Below are 25,048 nucleotides of genomic sequence, written 5' to 3'. Positions count from 1 at the left end.
AATTCGATTTAAAACTGCATTTGACCCTGCAATGTTTATTAAGATGTATCGGGGTAAACGTATTTACCGGTCCTCTAATTGGAATTTTGATTATTAAGTTGCCTCGTGGATGTAGACCCAAATGGAACTCTTTAATCTCCTCCTCCTGCGAGCACTAGGAATGATTATCCGTTCAGCATAGGCGCCAAAATCGCAGAGAAATTGTGCGAACAATATCTCCGTCTCCGTCAAAAGCATGCGATTAAATTCACCCTATCGAGTATCAACTACGTATAGATTCTATCATCTATCTTTTTTCCTTTCCTTCCCGCTCGAGCGCTATGCGGAGATTGGGCGTCTCCCCTCCCGAGCTATGGCAATGATTGGGGCAATCTCTTCACATTTCACAATTCTTGATGCCAGCGATCCGAACAGAGTAAGTTCAGCTCGTTCTTCTTCTTCTCTTTTCACAAACAAAATCTCTAGATCGTTCGATCCTATCAAGTGTTTGTGGTTATTGCTCAAATAAAGCGCAGCCAACTCAACTTCTGGAATTTAGTAATGAATAACTGGTCTGAAAAGCTCTCCTCCGCTTGTTTGTGTCAAGGACGTTGGTATTTTGCATCTGTTTCTGGGATTATTCAATATGGGGATTCTTTCTTGGGTAGCAAGCATCAAGGAAGCCGGGACTTTGAATATATGGTGCGGTGCTAGAAATCTCTGCGATATGGATATCCTATCAGCTTTACATGCAAAATTTTGAAATAATTTAACCATAGATATCTTGTGTCTGTTCAAGTTGTCACGATGTTGTATCTGCTACTCTTGAAGGTTCAGACTTCGAAAATTTTGAAGAGATTTCCTAAGTTTGCTATCTTAGCCTTGTTCTACCTAGTGCGAAATGGAATTGCCAAATTCACAACTAGAACCAAAACTTTGTCGATAAGGTCTATAACCATATCCTCTTCATGGGGAACAAAACAAATTTCCATTGCACGTAGCCAGTTTCCATAATTGGCATTGTCTGTCTATGTCAAGAAGTTAAGGTTTTCCAGGCCCTGTCATGTGGTTCTCTGTAGATGTAACATATATATGAAATTAGTGTTAACTAGTTTAAACATTGCACATAACATGTTAAATCAAGGTTCGCTGTACCAGTACCGGACGGCGTGCCGGTCCCGGACCGGTATAGTACCGGTATCGGTACCGACACACGGTACACCTAGGCGTACCGGTTCGGTACCGGTACACAATATTTTTTTCGATTTTTATTTTTTTTTTGGATTTTTAAAGTTAATAATTGATAAATACAACTTCAATATGGCATTATATTGCATATTATTGACATATTTGGGTTCAATTTGGAGTTAGGTTGCGGTACAAAGACTATTGATCCAAAATTTCAAACATATATTTATTTACATTATATTCAACTATGTCATCTTAAAACTAAAGAAAAAATATATAAAATACGCATTAAAATGTATCTAAATATTTAAGTACAAAGCGCAATAACTGATATACGAACCTTAAGATGTACTTTACATTTAATTTCTTGTCGAGTGTCTGTGATGCTCGTAGATGTCTAGATCATCAACATAGTCTGAAAGGATATCAGTCCAACCCTCTAGCCAAGCTGCACCGTATTCTCGAATATTCATCATCCCATAAGGCATCTTCTCTGGATTGTAAGACATCTCAGACCTCTCGCTAAAATTCTGACTCTGAGAAGTATCCTCGAGATGATGGTACGATTGTGGAGGAGCCCATCCAAATATGCCAGTAGTAAAATCTGATCCGTAAGATGCTCCAGGCTGCATAGGGTAGTAACTACTAGAAGATGATGCCTCGGATGCACCATATGCATATGGATCATAAGGTGGCTATGGATAATAGGATCCATAATGCGAGGATGATCCAGATACATCCATGGACCCTACTCCACGTGCAAGATCGTCCGCAGTATATATATATAATTAAAATATATGTAAGTATAACAAAACATGATAGTTTTATGATAATTAAAATAATTATATATAATTTTAAAATAATTTTAATAATTATTTTAAAATATATAAATTCAAAATAAATATGTTATATGCTTCAAATAATATTTTTAAATTAACTAAAATATAACACTATTTTTATATATATTTTATTTTATAATTAAATTTTTTAATTTAAATAATTAAAAAATAATTTTTTAATTTCAAATATTTGAAAAAAATTTGAAATTAGATTTAAGTAGCTTGAATCATTCTAAACATAATTCCCAAACTCTAATTTTTTTTCCTAAAATTTAATTTTTTTTAATTTTTAAATAAATAAATATTTAAAAATATTTAAAAAATATATAATTAACAAAAATTAACAATTTTGGTGTCATCATGTAGATCTTCCAAAGATCTATCACATATAATTAAATCATACCAAAATCATAAGATTTTGGCATGATTTTCTCCTATTTTTATTTTACCTCATTTTTATCCTATTTCTAACAACAAAAATAAAAAAAAATATTTACTAACAAAATAACAGATTATCTTACCTCCGGCTAAAGATCAGCCTCTTCTCAAATCACTCTTCCAATTTCATGAAATTTTGCCTTCTTTTCTAATTTTTTGAAGATCTCAACGATTAAGTTGCCCACGGCCATGGGTGTTCTCTGAGAACTCTCACAGAACACCGAAGGTCTGGTGCTTATTAAAGCACCAGGCCCTTCCCCCATGTGAAGTGGGCCACGTCCATTTCTCTCCCCCCTCCCTCCCCCCAACCACGTGAAAAGGCCCCCACTTTCTTCCCTCCCCTCTTCCTTGGGCGGTATGGTTCGGTTCACCCCGAATCGGTCCAGAACCGAGCCGTACCGTCCGATTCCGGGAGGTATGGGCCCGAACCGCACCGAACCGGGTGGTTTGGTGCGGTTTGGGGTCCTTTTCCGAAAAACAGGCCCGAACCGGACTGGTAAGGGACCGGTCCGGATCGGTACGCCCCGTACCGGGCGGTTCGGCCCGGTACGGCGAACCATGTTAAATGATGTTAGAAAGCCAACTTGTTGCTTCAATAATAACTATTTAGAAGCAATGCCTTCCTTATGGGAGACAGAGATATATAATTAAACTTCTTATGTTTCGAAGATAAGTGGTATTAGATCAAAGAAATGGGATTAAAAAAAATGTAAAATAGGATTAAACATGGACTTCATAGGAGCCAAGAATTGTGGACATGTCAAAAAGGGATGGTATCATTGGCATCATACCATTCCGACAAGAAAATAGGACAACTACAAGGTACAGGACACCAATTCTTAACTAGATCAAGATGTCCCCCTTGTTTTGGCCAAAACTGGTTGGGACCAGCTAGGACTAGGGCTGATTCGGCCAATATCAAGGGTGACCTGACTGGGTCACTTGATTTGAAAAAGAAAAAAGAGACAGAGCTTGGAGCCATACTTTCTTTCCCTTGGCTTTCGTTACGGGTCTACTGTCGGTGAAGATCGAGAAAGAGGGAGGGGGATATGAGGGGAGAGATGGGGAAAGGAGGTTAGAACTGGCCAGTCCTCGAAGCAATCCAATACCATACACCGTATATTGTCTCAAAATCACTTTAACATTGAAAAATATTCATTAAAAATTTATTTAAGATAAAATAAAAAATTTGAAAAAAAATGGTGATTTGGAGGAAAAAAATCTCCAGTAGGAGGTTATGGAATTGCAAATGCTATGGATAGTTAAATGTTGGAGCATTTGCTTAAGTGGAAAGTAGGAGAAGATGGGGGCTTATTAAATGACTTGGTCAAGCTTTTATGAACTTTTAGTCTAAAGGGAGGTTGTTTGACCTTTCTATTTTTTTGGTGAAGTAGTTTGAGGAAATTGAACGATTTAGTTTGGAAAGAGATCTAGAGGAAAAAGGGAATTAATAGAGCCATTTAAAGTGGATAAAGTTGGTGCTTGTAGGATATCATACAATTCTTCTATGAATTTGGGCAACATCAAGAATTTAGTAGATCATTCAACATGCCAACGAAAGACTCTACAAAGTAACAAAGATTTACAAAGATTTCATCCTTCAAATGTGACATAGAGGACATACAATATGGAAGCAATGTATATGCGTGTCTATGGAGTTGGAATTAGGAACACTTTTGTTTAGAATTCATGTTTCTTTTTATTTCTTGATTATGAAGTTTCTGTCTAAATGCCTGAAGAGACTAATGGGATACCATATATAAAAGCTTGGTGGTTTGTATTTCAGATATTTCAGTTGGCTCAATATTGGAGATAGTTTAGCAGATGTATGAAATCTTAGAAGTTCTATGGAGGATGTTAAATTGACGAAATTCATAAATTTATGCTCAAGAATCTTGGACAATCTGAGGTTGCAAAATCAACAGAGGGAACATTAGGTAGAAAATGGTGGACAATGTAGAGTCGTATTTTAGGTGATTCGTGTGTGAGATACTGCTTCTATAGTTTAGTCCTATATATTTTATTTGTTCATTCATTCATTTTGAGTAATATCTAGAATTTGAACCCTGGACCTCCTCCAAGAGCAAGCCCTTGGAGGAGAGGTGCTAACCAACTGAGCTTGTAATTGTTGGGTTTATGTTTCATGAATTAGTTGTGCATGACAAGAAAGTTTGGTGGACGACATTGTTTTCTTTAGAATCCTTACTGTCGTCTATTTTCTCAGTGATGGTTGGGTGGGCATGATAGAAAGATTGAATGCTTTCAAGCTGCTTTTTTGATAAGTGTCCAATATCTTTTGGTTCTATAGAACTTGTTTTCTTGTGTGCTTATTGGTCTTATAGTTATTAATGTTTTTGGTCTCATTTTCTGTTAAATATTTTCTCCTCTCGATTGATAATATAGGAAAAAATGATCACTTATGTTAACAAAATTGGAAGATCTGAATTTGCTTTCAAGTGTCCTTTGTCTTGGAGAAGTAATCATCTCTTCTGATCATGTGTCTTGGTCTTGTCTTCAGTTCAAAATGAAAACATCCCAAAGGTTGCTAATGTTTAAGTAACAGCTGGTCATCGAAAGTTGAGAATATTAGCCAGTTGGGTCGGGCATCGATTGCATGGTCATTTGGAAGGAAAGAAATGCTTAAATTATTTGAAGATAGGAACTTTTTGATTGAGGTTTTTGCTTGAGAAATGGATTGATGCTGTATAGGCTTTGGCTAGTAAAAGTTCTGTACAATTTTTTTTCATGAATTAGTTGAGCAAATGGGTGAGTCAAATGTGACTAGCTTTGCTAATGTCATTGATGAGTCTCTTTGCTTCTAATATCTACTGTTTATATGAGGGTGCTTTGTGGCAATTGCTTATGCATTTCTCTTTGATTAGATAGTGTTTGCTCAGTCTGATGAAGGGGTCATTCATAACATTTATTGACTATTTATGGATGTCTTCTATTTTCCATTTTTCTCTAAACCTGTTGGCAGCCACCATGGATGTCGTCTTCTTCATTTTCTTTTGCTCTGAGCATTATGTTGCTCATGGTATGCTGCTATTTCACTTTATACTGCGAACTATTTTTTTTTCCTATGGGAATTCAGTGAATTACGATTAGAGCAATTTAAAAACAACAGACAACTCTCACTGACTACACTGAAGACGGGACTCACACACCCAAAGCTTCTGCTTATAAGGGGCCTACTACCTGGGATCATGGGCCTTTACCTGCAAATGCAATTACTTAGGCATTAATCTGCTTCTTTATGGCTGTTTTTGGGGATTGTTCATTCTTGCATCATTATCTGTGCTCTTTTTGATTCATTTGCTTCATGTTACTGTAATTATCCCATCAAATGAGTGGGAGCAACTTTATGATCTCTTTTCCATTTAGTCCTGCGAAGAGATGAATGCTCTCTCAAATGCATTCTCAGTTCTTACTGGTGAAAGATGCATAGGTGCATACTTTGTCAGTTTCATCCCATTGATATTGATTCAAAGGATCTAATATTGTGGCAGCATAATAATGTGTAATACCCCAACACGGATTAAACTCATTGCACAAATTTTAAAGTGATGGATGAGAGAACCAAAAAAAAAGAGTCCTAATGCTAGCACGTGCTGGGAAGTAGGAAGTTACTGTGGGGAAGAGAAAATACATAGAGAACTCCTGAAGGAGTTCTGTTCCAATTGGGAGACCCAAAACCCCTCATAAATCCGAATCCAAATCGAACACAAATTCTTCCTTATGTGGTCTATTTAAAGGCTTCAAATCTCTTGATTCGTTCTCACCGAAAAATCGCTAAAGATTGCTCCTATTTTTTCTTCGTTTTTCCTCTTGACTGCCGACGGATTAATCTTCTTTTGGCCGCTGGAAATCGAAAAATCCCAACCAAGATCAGGTAAATCTCTTCAACCATCTTCTCCTATTCCTTCTATGGGTTTTTAAGCTTGAATTGTTGCTGATTATTGGCTAGAAAATCCTTGAAAATTGCTGATTCCAAGTTCCTCTGTTTTTACCTTCTATTTTTGATTTTTCGTCGCTGGTTGCTGCCGTCGATCGTCGGTGGGCTGTCGCTTGTGGTGCGCCATGGCCCTAGCTGTCGTCGGTCATAGCCATGGCCGGTGGTGGGTTCGCTGTCCGAAGGAGCAGGGGGACATGAGTCCCCTATTCCGTTAAAAGAAGGGAGAAGAGAGGGACACGGGTCCCCTCTCCTGTGAAGTAAGAAAAAAAAAGAAGAAAGGAAAAAAAAAAAAAGAAAGAAAGAAAAAAAAAGAAAAGACTTTCTCTCTATCTCTTCTCTATCCTCTCTCTTCCCTCTCTTTCTCTCTCTACTTTCTCTCTCTAGATTATTTAATTTTTTTCATGGATTTCTCTCTTTAGAAGTTTATCTCATGATGGTCTAGTAAAGAACTTTATGTCGACGAGTTTGACTGATTTTGATGAAGGGGTTCTGGTCTGCAGTCGCGAGCAATTTGTCAGTACCCACCTTGATTAGATTTGGTAATGCTAGAGTTGATCGCCATGAATTTGTTTTAAATCATCTGTATACTAGTTTAATCATGACTTGATTAGATTGTTTTGATCGGATCGATCGAGATGTTGAGCAATGTCGTCTGGTCAGTTCTGTTGTATCTTTTTAATTTTTCTCTCTGATTTTCTCTCTCCACTTGATTTATAAGCTTAATGAAGGATTTCTAATCCTGTCACTTTGAATTTGATTTGACCCAAGTAGTCCGACTTTGAATTACCTATGTCCTAATTGGATCTTGATCGAATGAAATTAGATGATCAGACCAATTCAGACAATTGGATGTGACTACCATCATTTTATCTTCCTTAATTATTTGTACCCTTTCTAATTATTGAATTTGATCATATGTAGGGTTATAGATATCTAGTAATGGGATACCACGATATGATCTATGAACCGAAAATTTTGGAAAAAAAATTTTAGAATTATGTGGATGTATTGGAACACATACGAGGTAAGTACTGCTTCATTTTTTTTAGATTTATCGATAAATTATAATATATTTTTCTAACATGATTTATGAAATGATACATGAATTTGATGAATGATATTTTGTTATTGAAAATATCTTATTTTTAAAGATTTTGATGAAACATAATCGAATGTATTGATTTTGTTATGCATTATATTGATTGATTTTGATACCACATGATTATATGTATTCCTATCGAACTAGAATAAGAAACATAATTTATGAAAAATTTTGATTCAAGAATGATATGAATTGACAATCTGACTATATAAAGGATCACATCAATGGGGGTTATACGTTGGTAATTGATTTGTCCCGAAGATCTGTTGCCAGTGAGACCAGCGACAAACCGCTAGTGAGACCAGCGACTCTGAAGGGCTATGCTGCCAGATGATTCATAGCTTACCGCAAGATGATATGCGGTGTTATAATCCTACCATAGAAAAAATATGGTCATAGTTCATGATTGATAAGAAGAACTTGAGAATGAAAGAAATTAAATTATTAACAGAAATTTGAATTTTTGAAAAAAATTAAATTTGGTATAAACTATGTTGCATAATTGCAATTAATTTTGAATTATTTAAAAGAGCTCTATATGCTTATTTTCAATAAATGATTAATGTAATCTGGTTAAAATGATCATTGCTTATTAGAATGTCTAGCTCATTACCTCTTATTTTACTATTTTTATAGATCTTGAGAAACTAAGATGATACGGGATTATGTACAGGGAGAGTGATTAGAAGAAGAACTTCGATTTTTTTATTTTAAATTGAAAGTTTTATTGAATTTGATGTAAAATCTATTGAATATTGTTGAATTTATTGAGATATTAAAGTTGGAATTTAGATTGTTAAATTTTGGACTTAAATTATTGACTAATTATTCCACTGTTGCTTTATGATAGCATAATAAGATGTCTGCATGCTTGTGGGAAGAGTTTTCTATGAGTTTGCGGCAGTTGCCATGACCTTCGGCTCGCGATCTCGGATTGAGGGCGTGACAATTAATATGATATCAGAGTATAAGTGGACAAATTAGAAACACGTAGAATTAGATATACAAGTGTAGGTGTGTAGACATTAGAGATATTAAGGTATAGATCTATAATGATTGCATGATCGGAGTATAAGTTGTCTTCATGATTTTTGACTAGACCTTGTTATCATAAATGAAAAGATTGCTTAGTAATGATGATTCATAGAGTTTGATATATGATGGGCAATTTGTGGATCATGTTATGATTAGTTGAATTTTGATCTAAAAAAATTGCAAGAGGATTGATCATGAAATTTTATTGTGCATTGTGATTATGAATTTGATCATTAATAGTTTAAATAAATTGCAAGTTCAAATTTGATTTGGGAGAATACTGTGATGTTGCTCTTGATTTTGAAATTAATTATTTGGTGGCAAGATAAAGATTCGTTAATAAAATGTTGTTTCAGATTGGACTAAGAATATCTTTTATGATATTTCATTGAAATAAATTTTTGGAGGTTTATACTGGAATGTTGATCATGTACGAAGCTTGCATGTAGAAATAAAAATATATTTGGAGAATATTGCAAAGAAGTTTATTTTATATGAAAGAAATTAGTTATGGGATAGTTGAATATTCATTTGGACAGAATCTTTAATTACCATCTTTGGATCCAAATGATAGATATTGTTTATATCTTTTGAAGATTATATGATATATATGAAATTTCAATTCAAGGATTATGTATCTAAGTTGATCGAGAGATCTTCTGTCATTATTGTTGAGGTTGCAAGTGAAATCCTTGATTGCTATCTTTAGATCAAGATAAAAGATTCTATTTTTATCTATTCGAGATTTTGGGATAACTATAAAATTACAATTCAAAATTTTGTATTTAGGAACCGATCTGGAGTTCTTTGATATTGTTATTGAGGTCTTTGATGAAATCTGGTATTGTATGGAGATTTGATTTTAAGAGGTTTGCATGATTATTATGAAAGGTTTTTGATAGATGTCAAAGATCTCGATGAAAGAAACTCTAGAAGAGATGATTGAGGCAATTATGTGTGATGATTTAAGGCCTTTTAATTTGTGGATCATCGAGAAAATTCTTATATTGCCTTTCCTCGTAAGAGTTTGATATGGAATTGTTTAGATGAATTGACAAGAGAATCAAGATCTAATTCATATAGAATTACAATAACTGGCTTATACGATGATTTTGAATATGTTGATTGACTCAAAGATTAATTTGGATGGATTTGTTCGATGCACATTGGGATCAAGAATTAAAATTTTTCTTTGAGTTTATCTGGAATTCAAATTCTGGATATTTCAATACCATAGTAGTATTTCAATTGAAAGTCATTTAGTGCATTCAGAGAATTTGATGGTTTAGATTAGAGTGCGTAGGGGAAGTATAGTACTTTAGATTACTTTGAGCTAGTCAACAATATTGATTCTCTGAGTTAATGATGGATGATGAGATTTGACATTTGTAATAGAGGAATTCATTGATATTGGAAAGAACAATATTTTTGATTCTGGATTATTTTGGATGTCGCTATATGATTTTCACAAGTAGTTCTCCAATACCAAAAAAAAAATTTAGCATCCTAAGTCTTGGATGAGTGGACTATTGATTCTTAATCTTGGACATAAAATATTTAAAGCTTATTCTTCTCTATCTATTGAAAGAATATGAGATTATTTATCGATCTTACATTTTGATCTTAAATTTTTATCCTCGAACGTTCATCAAATGAGAGTATAGTAGAGTTTGTCCATGATTTTGTAATAGATCGATTAAATCATAAGCACTTTATACTTTTGGCAAGGAACCTAATATTCTTGTTTGAAATTAAAATATTGATTTCGATTATCAGAAATAATGATTTTGATTCTGATCAATATTTGTAGTATTGGCCTTTTTTTTATGAGACAATTTAATGATGAAATCATATTGAAATTTAAAATATCAAAAAGTTTGAGGAAGATTAGAACTGTGAATTTCCAACTTTAGAAAGCTAGGATGATTATCTCTTAATTCGAAAAGTTTTACAATAGAAGACTTGATTTGATTTTTTTTTTTCTTATGGGATGATTTCATCATCAATGAAAAAGGAAAATATTTTTGATTCTTGATTGATTTGGATATCATTGTGTAATTCATATTAGTATGTTCTCCTATCTTGTGTTGAGTTAAGTTTTAACAAATGAATCTAAATAGTGGGCCATCGGTTCTCAATCTTGAATAAGAAATATTTTGATGCAGATCTGTTTCCTCTAAAATCTGAAGTTGAACTCTTTCAATCAATATTATTCCTCTACCTGATCGGAAAAGATTGAGGTTATTAGTTGATATTGAAGATTGTCCTACAAGAGGTGGTTTGGAGTCGTTTGCAAATTAATCTTGTGATGAATCGATTAATTAAGAGTAGTTGATGTATAGACAAAGAAAATTGATATCCTTATTTAGAATTAAGATGTTATACGAGATTGGTTTGATTTTAATTATCCACAATAAGAATCAAGTCACGAAGTATCGAACCTCATTCTTATGATAAGATCTAAAAATGAAAAAATGTTTGAGCAAAATATATTGAAAATTGGGAATGAGATCATGATTGTGAAATCTTAAAGTTTGAAAATCCTTCGTAGGAAATTTCGAGGATGAAATTTCTTTTTAGAAGGGGAGAATGTAATACCCCAACACAGATTAAATCCATTGCACAATTTTAAAGTGATGGATGAGAGAACCAAAAAAAAAAGTCTTAAGGCCAGCACATGCAGAGCATGTGCTGGGAAGTAGGAAGTTACGGTGGGAAAGAGAAAATGCATAGAGAACTCTTGAAGGAGTTCTCTTCCAATCGGGAGACCCAAAACCCCTTATAAATCTGAATCAAAATTGAACACAAATTCTTCCTACTGTGGTTATTTAAAGGCCTCAAATCTCTTGATTCATTCTCATCAAAAAATCGCCAAAGATCGCTACTATTTTCTCTTCATTTTGCCTCTTGACTGCTGACGGATTAATCTTCTTTTGGCTATTGAAAATCGAGTCAAATCCCAATCAAGATCAGGTAAATCTTTTCAACCATCTTCCCCTATTCCTTCTATGGGTTTTTAAGCTTGAATTGTTGATGATTATTGGCCAGAAAATTCTTAAAAATCATTGATTTCAAATTCATCTCTTTTTACCTTCTATTTTTGGTTTTCCGTCGCTGGTTGCCACTGCCGATCGTCGGTGGGATGCCGCCTGTGGTGTTGCCGTGGCCCCAGCCGTTGTCGGCCAAAGCCACAGTTGGTGGTGGGTTCGCTGTCTGGAGGAGCAGGGGGACATGAGTCCCCTATTCCGTTAAAAGAAGGGAGACGAGAGGGATGCGGATCCCCTTTCCCATGAAGGACAAAAAAAGAAAGGAAAAAAAGAAAAAGAAAGAAAGAAAAAAAAAAGAAAAGACCGTCTCTCTATCTCTCCTCTATCCTCTCTCTCCCTCTCTTTCTTTCTCCACTTTCTCTATCTATTTTCTCTCTCTAAATTTTTTTTTCTAGATTATTTTTTCATGAATTTCTCTCTCTAGAAGTTTATCTCAGGATTGATCTAGTAAAGAACTTTATGTTAATGAGTTTGACTGATTTTGATGAAAGGGTTTTGGTCCGTAGTCGCGGGCAATTTGTTGGCACCTACCTTGATCAAATTTGGTAATGCTAGAGTTGATCACCATGATTTTATTTTAAATCATCTTATACTAGTTTAATCATGACTTGATTGGACTGTTTTGATCGGATCGATCGGGATGTTGAGCAATATCGTCTGATTAGTTCTGTTGTATTTTACTAATTTCTCTCTCCTTTGATTTATGAACTTAATGAAGGATTCTGATCCTGTCATTTTGAATCTGATTTGACCCAAATAGTCAAACTTTGAATCACCTATGTCCTAATTGGATTTTGATTGGATGAAATTAGATGACCAGACCAACTCAGACAATTGGATGTGACTACCGTCATTTTATCTTTGTTAATTATTTGTACCTTATTATCTTTTCTGATTATTGAATTTGATCGTGTATAGGGTTATAGATATCTAGTAATGGGATACCGTGATATGATCTATGAATCGAAGATTTTGTAAAAAAATTTCTAGAATTATATGAATGTTTTGGAATGTATATGAGGTGAGTAATGCTTCACTGTTTCTAGATTTATCGATAAGTTATCATATATTTTTCTAACATAATTTATGAAATGATGCATGAATTTGATGAATGATATTTTATTATTGAAAATATCTTATTTTGAAAGATTATGATGAAGCATGATCGAACGTATTGATTTTGTTATGCATTATATTGATTGATTCCAATACCACATGATTATATATATTCCTATCGAATTAGAATAAGAAACATGATTTATGAAGAATTTTGATTCAAGAATGATATGAATTGACAACCTAACTATGTAAAGGATCACGTCAATGGGGGCTAATACGTTGGTAATTGATTTGTTTTGAGAGTCTATGTCGCCAGCGAGATCAGTGACAAACCGTCAGTGAGATTAGCAGTTCCGAAGGACTGTGCTGTCAGATGATTCGCAGCTCACCGCAAGATGATACGCGGTGTTATGATCCTATCATAGAAAAAATGTGGTCATAGTTCATAGTTGATAAGAAGAACTTGAGAATAAAAAAAAATTGAATTCTTAATAGAAACTTGAACTTTAGAAAAAAAATTGAATTTGACATGAACTATGTTGCATAATTGAAATTGATTTCAAATTGTTGAGCTCTATATACTTATTTTCTGTAAATGATTATTTACTTTATTGCCTGACGTAATCCAGTTAAAGCAAGGTTCTCGGAGCCAAAATCGGGATCCATGCTAGTCGGTCGGTGGTACGAGTCGGTACGAATCCGTATCGGATCGGACCGGTGCGAACTGACATGGTAGAGAAGGGCCGAAAGGGAGAAAAAAAAGGAGAGAAAGAGAGAGGAGGAGAGGAAGAGAGGGAGAGGGAGGGAGAGAGAGGAAGAGATGGCTTCCAACAGTCGCCGATGGTTGTTGGAGCTCTTTCCGAGCTTGGTACGAGTGGAGAGAGGAAAGGAGAGAGGGAGAGACTCATCGGATCATCGGAGGCTGTCGGAGGTCTTCAGACGGATGCTGGTGCCGATGCGACTTCTTTGATGGTCGACGAGCAAGCGTTGAGGGCGGTCGACATCGAGCGCATCGAGGAAAGCCTCCGCCCTCCCATGCGGAATAGAGGTTTGTCCATGTTCCATATTTTTTTTCTTTTAAACCGGCAAAGTCGGTAAATGATATGCCAACTCCACTGTATTTTTTTTTTTAAAAAATTATGAAGTTGGCAACTGGGTAGACAACTTCACATATTAAAATCAAAAAAAAAATCTTAAACAGGGGCAAACCCCTGTTTCGAAATCGAAGAAGGGGGTCGAGCCGTGGAGGCCCTTCTCCGCCTCGACCGCCCTCAGGCCCGTCAGCATGGGCTCGTTGGCCATCGAAGATCTCATGACAGAGGCGCCGTCCATCCGGAGGCTTCCGATGGCCTCCGAAGGCCCGACAATGACTTCCCACTCTCTCTCCTTCCCTCCCTCTGTGCGTACCAATCTTAACAAGACGTCGGACGGCCTCCGTCCCTTCAAGAACCGATTTGGACATCGGAACCATCTCGATTCCCTGCTGGTCTGGCGGTTCGGTACTGTTTTAAAAATCCTGAGTTAAAATGATCATTGCTTACTAGGCTGTCTAGCTCATTATCTCTTATTTTACTATTTTTATAGATCTTGAGAAACTAAGATAATATGGGATTATGTACGGAGACAGTCATTAGAAGCAGAACCTCCATATTTTTATTTTTGATTGAACGTCTTATTAAATTTGATATAAGATCTATTGAATATTATTGAATTTATTGAGATATTAAAGTTGGAATTTAGATTGTTAAGTTTTGGACTTAAATTATTGACTATTTATTCTGCTGTTGCTTTATGATAGTATGATAAGATGTCTTGCATGCTTGTAGGGACAGTTCTCTACGAGTATGCGGTGGTTGCTATTACCTCCGGCTCGCGATCTCGGATTGGGGGCGTGACATAATGGCACCATATTTGCTCCAATACCTCAAGGGTTTTTGGTAGAGGAATTTGGTGTAAAGAAGATCTAGGTAATGTTAGCAAAATTAAGCATCAACATACATGCTTCATCATGAATCGAGAATCTGGAATAAAATTTTTATGTTCAAAAGAACATCAATCTAAGATTTTGAACAAAAATTTCTCACAGATGCGTTAGAAAGTATACATGATACATAAAAGAAGGAAGATGTCTTGTCAGGAGAAACTGATCCCCTTGATAAATTGGTTTCTCTCCCCTCTCCCTTCTTTCTGTCGTAGCAATTTTGATGGTTATCGTGGCTGTTACCTTAATGGACAAGGAGAGGACCAATATAAGATCTATTAACTCAAGATACAAGTTATGTGTACACCATTATGAGAAACAAAAAATTCATTGATGCATATCAGAAACACATTATTGAGCTCAGAGTGTCAAAATCATCATTAATACATTATTCATAAATACAACTAAGACCCATTCTATGTACATGTTCTTTAAATATCTTTGGCTGTAAACCTTTTGTCAACGAATCTGCTATCATGAGATCAGTTCTAATTTGTTCAATAGACACTCTTTGTTTTTGAACCTTCTCCTTAATGGCAAAATATTTTAATTCCATATGTTTGGCACCTCTTAAGTATTTGTTGTTCTTGGAGAAGAATACTGCTGCAGAATTATCATACTGAATTTTTAGCGGCTTGGTAATAGTGTGGACAACCCCAAATCCTGAAATAAAGTTCCACAGCTATAATGCCTGGATTGTGGCTTCAAAACATGCCACAAACTCTGCTTCTATAGTGGATGAAGCAATGACAGACTATTTGGCACTTTTCCATGATACTGTTCGTTTAGCCAACATAAATAGATAATCAAATGTGAATTTTTTACTGTCAATGCATTCAGCAAATTTTGAATCTGAGTATCCGATCACTTCTAAATGATTGCATCTCCTATACATGAGCATATAATTCTTTATTCCTTGTAGGTATCTCAAAACTTTCTTTGCAGCTTTTCAATGATCTATTCCAAGATTACTCTGATACCTGCCTAACATTCCGACCACAAAGCTAATATCCGATCTTGTGCAAGTTTGCACATACATTAAACTACGCACAATTGAAGCATAAGGAATTGATTCCATTACTTTATGTTCTCAATCATTCTTTAGACATTGCATGAGACTAAATGTCCCCTTTCTGTATTGAAATAATTTCTACTAAACATTTGTCCATATTAAATTTATCTAGAATTCTTTCGATATATCCTTTATGAGACAATCCTAAAACACCGTGTGATCTGTCATGGAATATTTCAATTCCTATCATATAGGATGACTCTCCCATATCTTTCATTTCAAAATTCTTTGCGAAAAAATTTTTTGTCTTACGCAGCATCTCTAAATCATTAGCAGCAAGTAAAATATCGTCAACATATAGAACTAAGAATATAAACTTGCTCCCACTGATTTTTTGGTATATACACCAATCAACGGTGTTTTCCTTAAATTCAAAAGATGTTATGGTATCATTGAATTTGATGTACCATTGTCAAGAAGCTTGTTTAAGTCCATATATTGACTTTTTTAATTTGCACACCATCTAACCTTTTCCTTCTATTGAGAAATATTCAGGTTGATCCATATAAACTTCCTCCTTTAGGTCTTCATTAAGAAAGGCTGTTTTCACATCCATTTGGTGTAACTTTAAATCATAGTGAGTGACCAATGCCATAATTATTCTTAATGAGTCTTTCTTTGAGACCGACGAAAAAGTCTCTCTATAATTGATGCCTTCTTTCTGAGTATAACCTTTGGCAACAAGTCTAGCTTTATATCGTTCAATATTGCCATTCGAGTTACACTTGGTCTTAAAGACCCATTTACATTTGACTTGTTTAGAATCTTCTGGCAATTCGACAAGATCCCAGACTTTATTACGTTTCATGGATTTCAATTCATCTTTCATGGCATCAATCCATTTATCAGACTCAACACTTTCTATGGCTTGTGAAAACAAAGCCGGATCTTTATTAATTTCAATATCAAAATCTGACTCCTGTAAGTAAACCACATAATCATCCGGAATAGCCGATCTTCTTTCTCTTTGAGATCTTCTTAAAGATATTCCTTGTGCTTCATGTATGTCAAATGTTTGTGAGTTAGTTTCTTCATGGCGTGTTTCCTCATCCAAATGTTGTTCAGTGTTATTTGAATGTTGTTCAATTACTGGCACAACATTCGGCATAGTTGTGGATGAAGGAATGCTTATGGGTAATAAAATATCTATCCTAACTTCCTTTCGTTCCACATTGTGTCGTTCATCACTCCCACTAACTTCATAATTTTCAATAAATTTTGCATTACCGGTTTCAACAATTCTCGAACTATAGTTTGGACAATAAAACCTATACCCTTTAGTTTTCTTTGGATAACCGATAAAGTAACTACTAATCATTTGAGAATCTTATTTTCTTTCATATGGATTATAAATTCTTGCTTCCACTGGGCAACCCCAAACATGGAGATGCCTTAAACTAGGTTACCTTCCAGTCCACAGCTGAAAAGGAGTTTTTGAAACTGCCTTACTAGGAACCCTGTTTAGTAAATACATAACGGTTTTGAGAGCATACATCCATAATGATTTGGATAGTGAGGAGTTACTTATCATACTCCTAACCATATCTATTAATGTCCGATTACACCTTTTTGCCGCACCATTTTGTTGACGTGTGTCTGGCATAGTATATTATACACATATGCCATGTTTTTCGAGGAATTTTGCAAATGGACATGGATATTGTCTTGATTCATTATGTTTCCCATAATATTCACTACCTCTATCAAACCTTACGATTTTACTCTTTTGTCTAATTGCCTTTCAACCTCATTTACATACACCTCAAGGGCATCCACTACTTGAGATTTTTCATTAAGCAAACAGATATAGCCATAACGTGAAAAATCATTGATAAAAGTGATAAAATATTTTTCTCTAAAAGATGGAACATCAAAAGGTCCGCATACATCAGTGCGTATAATTTCAAGAAGCTGAGTACTTCATGTGGCATCTTTCTTATTACGTCTGGTTTGCTTTTCCTTAATGCAATCCACACATATACCAAGATCAATAAAATCTAGATTTGGAAGAATCTCATTCTTTATTAATCTCTCTAATCCTTCTTTGGATATATGATCCAAACGCTTATGCTACAAGTAGAATTTTCATTTGGCAAACTACGCTTAATTCCAATATTTCGATGAATAATAAGTAGGGATTCTGCAAAGAGATTGTCAAGTTTCAATATATATAAACCATCAATTGGAATACCAAAGCCAATAAAAGTATTCTTATATAGACTGAAACAACCATGTCCAAACTTAAAATTAAACCCAGAAACATCAAGTTTTGAAAGAGAAACTAGGTTCCTAGATACTGAAGGTACATAAACTGTCTGTAATAGATCTAAATGATAACCAGTATCCAAGATCAAACGATAAGTCCCCATGCCTTCAATTGGAACCTTCATACGATTCCCATGAACAAAAAGTCCTCAGTTGGGTTTGTGGTTTGGATCGTAAGGAATCTCTGCATCATATTGGATACGTGAGTAGTAGCACCAGAATCAAGCCACCAAGTATTATGAAGAACTTTAGTTAAATTTGATTCAAAACATACAAAAGTGTTGGATTTACCTTTCTTTTCTTTTGGTAAGAGATTTACCTTTCTTTTCGAACCAAGCCTTATGTTTCGGGCAATCTTTCTGATAGTGTCTTACTTTCTTACAGAAGTGACACTTGTCTACCTTTTGTTTCTTCTTATCAGGTTAAGGAATCTTAGCAGGCATTTTCTTCTTCTTCTTAAACTTATTGGTTTTCATCTTGAGTCCTTTACCAACTTCTTGACTCACGAGGTTAATGGAATGACTTTCTTGCTTCTTTAGTCTTGTTTCCTCCTGAGTAAGCATACTGGACAATTGACTAACTTTCCACTTATCCTTAATAGTGTTATAATTAATTTGAAAAGGTCCATACTCAGGAGGTAGCTAGTTCAGGATGAACTACACTAAGGAGTCTTCCACTGTCATCCCCAAAGTCTTTAGCCTTGCTGCAATGTTAGTTATCTCGATGATACGCTCTTGCATACTCCATGACCCATTGAACTTCAGGGTCGTGAGTTTTGCCATTAGTGTACCAGCAAGTAACTTATCTGCAGAACGAAAATGTTCTTTCACAAACTTTAGATATTCCTTTGCACTTTTTGTTTGTGGAACAGTACTCTTAATGTTGTTGGCAATAGTCATTTGCGTGAACATGAGGCTTATTCTGTTAGACCGTTCCCATGCTTTATGGTATGATTTCTCTTCCTTATTGCTCATATCCGTAAGAGCAGTAGGTTTATCTTCCAATAGTGCTAAGTCAAGATCCAACACACCTAAGTGAAAATTGACTTGTTCGCACCATTCAGAGAAGTTCAAACTATTGAATACGGTAACAAATGAAACATGCGAATGAAGAGAAATAACTTCAGAAGTAATACATAAATGTTCAAAATTAAAACAATTTCATTATGGATTCAGACAAACAACAATAAAAGCATATTGTAGTTCTCTCTTTTGGGTAGATACTACGATATACTATCATAATTTAAATGCCTCTATTTCTTTATCGGGCCATTAAACATTCTCAATCAAACATACATGTTATCTTTGGATATACAAATATATTTGACCAAAGAATATTAATTTATCTCTATCATGCTCACTATTCATAGAATAATTGATTCACCTTTGGGTGAATCCTAAAGTTCCAATGACTAGTGAACGTCAATTTATCCACTTATTTTTCACTAATAGGCATTTCATTAAAATCATAGATAAATGATCATTTTATGCATGTTAATTTTTTTAAGCATTCTAGTTTGGCCACTTTGGTGGCTAACAAACTATATGTAAACATAAGATCATGCATATAAACAATAATTGATATTTCAAAAATAATAGACATTTTAATGATACAACCATAATGTAAAAATGTCAAAATTTCACTAAAATTTCAACATAATTTAATTAAACAAGTAACATAAGCTATTTTCCAAATAGTACATTCGTAGGGCATGTTTTAGATTTCAATTGTTCCAAAAGATTTTTTAAAATATGGATATTAGCTTATGGACAGTCAAAACCCCTTTTTTTTCCCTTTTTTTTTTTTTTTGAAATTTGACACTTCATGATTTTCGAAGTGTCAAGTTGCTTCAGTTAAAAACACCCTTGTTGCCTTATGCCACAAAACCTATTGCCTTATGCCATGAGAAAGATAAAACCAATAAACAATTAATTGACCAAGAATGGGTAGTCTTACTACAATGTCCTATATTTGTCTCTTATAGACAGATTCTTTGGGGAAACTTAAAGGCTTTGGCCTTGTGGAACTTGTACAAGCGGGGAACACCTTAAACATGAAAGGTATAATTACAGTCGCCCAAAATTATGGGCCTCCAGATAACTTGATCAAAAATGCATTAAATGAGTTTACAGTGCCATGGTGATGGGTAGGGCCTTCTAGAAATTAATGCTAATTTTTCTCATGTTGGTGGTAAGATACCATCATCCATCAATTTGCCGATAGTTTATGATTCAATAGATAAACTGATGCGAAGGCAAGATTTCTTAAGCAACTTTAATGGAGAAAATTTTGTTTTAAACATGGCTCTAATACCAAATGTTAACAAAATTAAGCATCAACATACATGCTTCATCATGAATCTAGAATCTTGAATAAAATTTCTATTTCATGTTGGGTGGATGTCTGGCCAGGACACCACCTTCCAAGACCTTTTCGGTACTACACGATGTAGCAGGAAGAAAGAAGAAATAAAACAAAACAATCAAAATACGTGGATCAGCCACAAAAGAGCTTGCCTCCACGGGACATGCAAACTTCACTATGAAAAAAAAATTTTACAAGAGAAGATCTCACCCTCAATCCTCGTACACCCAATTTTTCCCTCACAGGAAGTTCTCCCTCACAAAAGCTCTCTCTAAGAAGACTCCTCTGAACCCCTGAAGCGATCGCTGTCCGCTGTCCAAGAGCCCTGCTCCTCTCTCAATGTACAGCGTCTGCTCTCTTTCTCTCTCTCTTTTGGGTTTTTTGGGTTTCCGTGCCCATGCGAGACCACCAGGCCACCGTCGGGTCTCTGTTTGCGAACAAAAAAGCCACACCGGCCACTGTTCCCCAAACAGGCCTTTTATAGGCTTAATCCCGTGTTAGATTAGGTTTAGGACTCCTAAATCAACTCAATTAAGGCCACAGACTGTTGGATCAAGATCGGGAGCCACCCACGCCGTCTGATCGCGCTCCGGTCCACAGAATAGTGCCGTGGACCGTGAGAAATGCGTGGGAAATGCTCATGCGGTCCACGCACTGGGTCGTGGACCACTCGGTCCACAGTGGACCGGGGTTCAGGCCCCATGCGTGGCGCTTGGGCCTGGGCCAGCCCACGCGCCGGGCGCCTGGGCCCGGGCCGCGCCCCCCGCACGCGCCTGGGTCGAGCCGTGCACCCGTGCCTGGGCCGCGCCTGGTCTGCACACTGGGTGGCGTCCCGCCTCCTGCAGCCGCGCCGCCGGCGGTCCTCCGTCGTCTCGGGTTCCGTGCAAGCTTCAAAAGCACATATCTCGGGCATCCAGACTCCGTTTGAGGTGATCTTGGTCTCGTTGGATTTCATTTTTCGTCGCGAATCTCGCTGTGGGCTCAATATGGATCGAATCTCAAGGCATCAAATCCTAATAGTTTAAAAGAACATCATGGATCCAGGATCTTGAACAAAAATTTCTCATAGATGCGTCAGAAAGCATACCTGATGCGGAAGAGAAGGAAGACATCCCATTAGGAGAAACTGATCCCCTTGATAAGTTGGTTTCGCTCCCCTCTCCCTTCTTTCTGTCGCAGCAATTTTGATGGTTATAGTGGCTGCTACCTTAATGGGCAGGGAGAGGACCAATATATATATATATATATATATATATCTTTTTCTAATGCGGTACATCCATCAAGTAACCGAATGAAACCGATGAGATTTGTTTGTTATTAAGGATTAAATTTGAATTCAAATTTCATAAGCCGGATAACATAATCGAGAGTTCAAATTTCGTAAGCCGGGCCACATACAGATCTAGGTCTCTTCAGACACACTCCTAGTATAGAGGTGAGTAGATATAAGAAAGCAACTTCAATCTTCATTTCACAGGTTTGTTAAGTGATGCAAGAAAGCTCGTATTCAGACTGGTGGGAACTCCCAAGGATCCAAATTAATACAGAAAAAGTGCTTTGTGATATCAATTTTCAACATTGGCTGATCAAAATATGTCGTTGATTCAAACTCCAAATGCTCACTTTTTAACACATCTAAAATTGAATATATTTTACTGATTGTTTTTGTGTTTTGTTCCATAAAACTTTTTGGGAAAGTGACAATTTAGAAAAACTGAAAAATTAAAACTTGACTTCTCTTTTGTCTATAAATCCTAATGGTTTATCTATTCTAGTAGAACGCATGAGAACTCGAGGAGCCCCTTAATGAACAGGATATCCAATTGACTGAATGAAGGTTGGGCTGAATATCTTCATCAGGGTTGGTTGGGCAGTAAATGCTCAAGATTTGCTGCACTTGTCACACCATTGGAGACTTTGGGATCTTGATGTACCCTACTGGGGGAATGCTATGATTCATGGAATATTGTGAGACTTATATCCTTCTGCACCGTATAAGTAGACTATAATTGCTATGCCAAGACCACTTACAAGAATGCTTTTGTTTGTTGGCTTTCTAATATGACATAACGAATTCAGATAACTGATGTGCAGATTTCTTTTGCTATACAAAACAATTTCTGAACTTGTAATTGTTTCAATACTGATTCTTCGCAGCAAGCACGTGCTATCTATAGGTGATGTTATTTGTTTCCCAAGATTTTGTTATTTGTATTTTGCTACAGTTGTTTGGAGGCAAACTTCAATTGGTTTTCTGAATCACTGTCTGCAGCTTGGTCTTGATTGGAAAATTAACACCTCCGTTTATATATCTATTCTTACTGTTCATGGTTTTGTTGCCCGTCAAGGCATCTCTAATGTGTGCTCTTATTGGCAACATATTTTATAAACTTTAGAAGAGGAAAGAAGGTTTTACAGGTTGAAGCTTCCTGAGACACAAATTGCTAATGCTGCTTGTTGGAACTATCTTGAAAAAGCAAATGACATAGTATGCCCTGTGTATAATCCAGTACTGTTTGTTTATTGGTGACATAAGGCAAGCACTTCCATGATGCATTCTCCATAATGGTTGTTGGTAGCCTTGTTGATTTATAAGGATGCGTAATGAAAATGATATCCACAATGCTGTTCTCTTATTCCATCTACAGTATTTAGAAGTGACGGGTCTTGCCCAACCAATTTCCCATACAGCATCGTGTCATCCGAGTCATTTCTTACTAGGAATTCCCTACTAACTAGACTTGTACTAAAACTCTCTCTCTCACACACACATTTGGCGCACATTAGAGGCCAAGCATGGCAAAATCTGTTTTCTAGCTTTTGCTTGTGTGCCTAGCAAAAATGCTAGACGTTTGCTCTCCTTTTTTACTCAAACAGCATCAGAACAACAGATGTCCAGACTAACATCTCTAGTTAAATTGTCAATCTTTTACCTGATAAAATACCACCAATTTGATGTGCTGATAGAATATATTATATTCTTATTTTTATTGTTTGATATTAATTTCTCAACATCATAAATTGACCGGCTGTTAATATAATCAATGAATTTGTGATCCTCAGGATACATGTTCAATATGCGAGAATATTGCTGACCGTAAACTGTATTGTTAAGTCTAGAATGCCTAAAAAAATTGCAAGGTGGAAGGAAAAATTGAGAAATGCATTGCATCCGAAATTATTCTCTAGTACAATATCTGCTGAGAATCAAACAGACAGATTTATAAGGTACATTTGCCCATATTCAATGATTTTTACTTGCCATTAAAATAAGAGACCAAATTACCAGATATGCTACCTTATCCTGCAGTCAATGTAGCTATTAGCTGCAAGTAAACTATGATATAGAATGTCGACTGCTTTTCCAGGCTTGTTCATGTTGGCTATGCTGCTGTTGCTTGCTTGTTAGTGAGTAGAGGAGCTCTTTTATCTAGTTTCTTGCTTTGAATTTCTACTTCATCTTTTTTTAGGTTTCTGTCTTAGGGATTCTTGTCCTTCAAATCAAAATCTTTTAATAATTTATTCGATCTTCGAGGTTGTTCGTACATGATAAAGCAATAAGATGAAAGTCCTTCTTTTCTGCTGATGGTGCGATATGCATTTCAGATGCATGGACCATATAAAATTATCTGGCCCTTTTGCAGATAAATGACAAAACAGTTGCTATGTGCTAGCTTGTGACCCTTGAAAGGGGATTAGATCGTGACATTGCAACTTGCAAAGCAACTGACATTTCACTTTGTTCTTGTGATCTCCACAGTGGCACCAATCCTAAGAATCTTGTATTTTCTGTGCATAAAAAGGCTCATGGCTCTATCATACTGTTGTCTGGATATACAGGTAGATGCATTAATCCAACTTCTTCCAGTAATCATATATCCGAAGGATGCTTTGTTCAAAGGAGTGTTTCTTGATGGTGAGGCATTTAGCTTCCTGGTTTCCTCTTTTAATGTGGAATGCTGGGATCAATAAGAATTAGAGACACCTTGATACCCACATGTATTTTGGACATATATGGGCATAATTTTTCTAGTAATCTGAGTCTGACTTATGCTTATAAGCTGTTCACTCACTTGGAAATATACAACTTGGTGGATAGAACAAGTCCAGGAAATTTCTCAGTCAGGAATGGCTGGTTCTTATCATTCTTGTGAGGATTAGCATTCCTCCAATTCCTCCATCTGTGGAAGACTGTTGTTTCTTGTTAGGCTGTTAGATATCAGTACCGCTCAGTTGTCTTGATCAAGGCTAGCTAGCTTATATAAACAAGGGGTCAGGATGCAGGCCTATTTAGCTGGGGCTGAAGTTACTGACACTTGCGGTTTCAGTAGGTGTAATCAGCTTGGACGGGCTGCAGCACCAACAAAAATCGACTACTGATCAGAATGATTCTGGCTTATGGTAATCATGATCAGTGGTTAGGCCGACTGGTTGCCGCATGACTTTAGCTGTTAGGTGGTTGTGATGGTGTAATGGCTGCAATCATCTGCAACCTATGGTATTCTGTTATGACAGCTGCTTGCATCTCCATGATCAAGATATTTCTTCCAGAAGTATATATGATGTTTGTTTTGACTTGAGTAAGATACTTGTTTTATTATCAGATTGTGTATGACAGGTGCTTGAGGTTAGAATTGGGAAAATAAAAATTGTTTTTCTTGTTTGTATGGAATCCGCTTCATTGATTTCAATGTCAACTTGTTTGAACATTGGTGAACTGAAAC

General features: G+C 35.9%; 1 long non-coding RNA gene and 1 pseudogene across 1 annotated transcript; one reads left to right on the top strand and one right to left on the bottom strand.

The window, feature by feature from the left end:
- The first annotated feature begins 23 nt into the window (after nt 1-23).
- On the top strand, nt 24-22,741 carry LOC105038227 (uncharacterized). Its single transcript, XR_830678.3, has 2 exons — nt 24-415; nt 22,103-22,741. It is a non-coding gene; the product is annotated as an uncharacterized lncRNA (long non-coding RNA).
- On the bottom strand, nt 17,892-19,646 carry LOC140854765 (uncharacterized; annotated as a pseudogene).
- Nucleotides 22,742-25,048: the final 2,307 nt, after the last annotated feature.

Source organism: Elaeis guineensis, chromosome 1 (genome assembly GCF_000442705.2).
Source record: "Elaeis guineensis isolate ETL-2024a chromosome 1, EG11, whole genome shotgun sequence".
Taxonomy (NCBI): Eukaryota; Viridiplantae; Streptophyta; class Magnoliopsida; order Arecales; family Arecaceae; genus Elaeis; species Elaeis guineensis.
This window is presented reverse-complemented; position numbering and strand designations above follow the sequence as displayed.